A 412-nucleotide genomic window follows, 5' to 3' on the forward strand; every position below is an offset into this window, starting at 1 on the left:
CACACAGACACACACACACACTCACTCACACACACACTCACTCACACACACACACTCACTCACACACACACTCACTCACACACACACTCACTCACACACACACTCACTCACACACTCTAACACTCACACACACACTCTCACACACTCACACACACTCTCTAACACACACACACACACTCTCTCTCACACACTCTCTCTCTCACACACTCACACTCTCTAACACACACTCACACACACACACTAGACAGGACAGAGATCATGTTATCATGCACAAATGCATGAACTGATGCTGCACTGAGTGGTTTCCGCTCTTCACTCCATAAAGAGCTGTGTGAGTGAGTGTGTGTGTGTGTGTGTGAGTGTGTGTGTGTGTGTGGGTGTGGGCGTGTGTGTGTGTGTGAGTGTGAGGGTG

The 412-nt window shown here is 49.3% G+C and overlaps 1 protein-coding gene across 1 annotated transcript in view; it reads right to left on the reverse strand.

Annotated features, from left to right (window-relative positions):
- Positions 1-175, reverse strand: part of atad3 (ATPase family AAA domain containing 3) — a 23,850-nt gene extending 23,675 nt beyond the window's left edge. The window contains exon 1 of the mRNA XM_016257893.1: positions 170-175. The gene's annotated coding sequence lies outside the window, so the exon portion shown is untranslated. The remainder of the gene's footprint in view (positions 1-169) is intronic.
- Positions 176-412: the final 237 nt, after the last annotated feature.

This window comes from Sinocyclocheilus grahami, unplaced genomic scaffold, assembly GCF_001515645.1.
Source record: "Sinocyclocheilus grahami isolate Dianchi unplaced genomic scaffold, SAMN03320097.WGS_v1.1 scaffold1614.1, whole genome shotgun sequence".
NCBI classification, from domain to species: domain Eukaryota; kingdom Metazoa; phylum Chordata; class Actinopteri; order Cypriniformes; family Cyprinidae; genus Sinocyclocheilus; species Sinocyclocheilus grahami.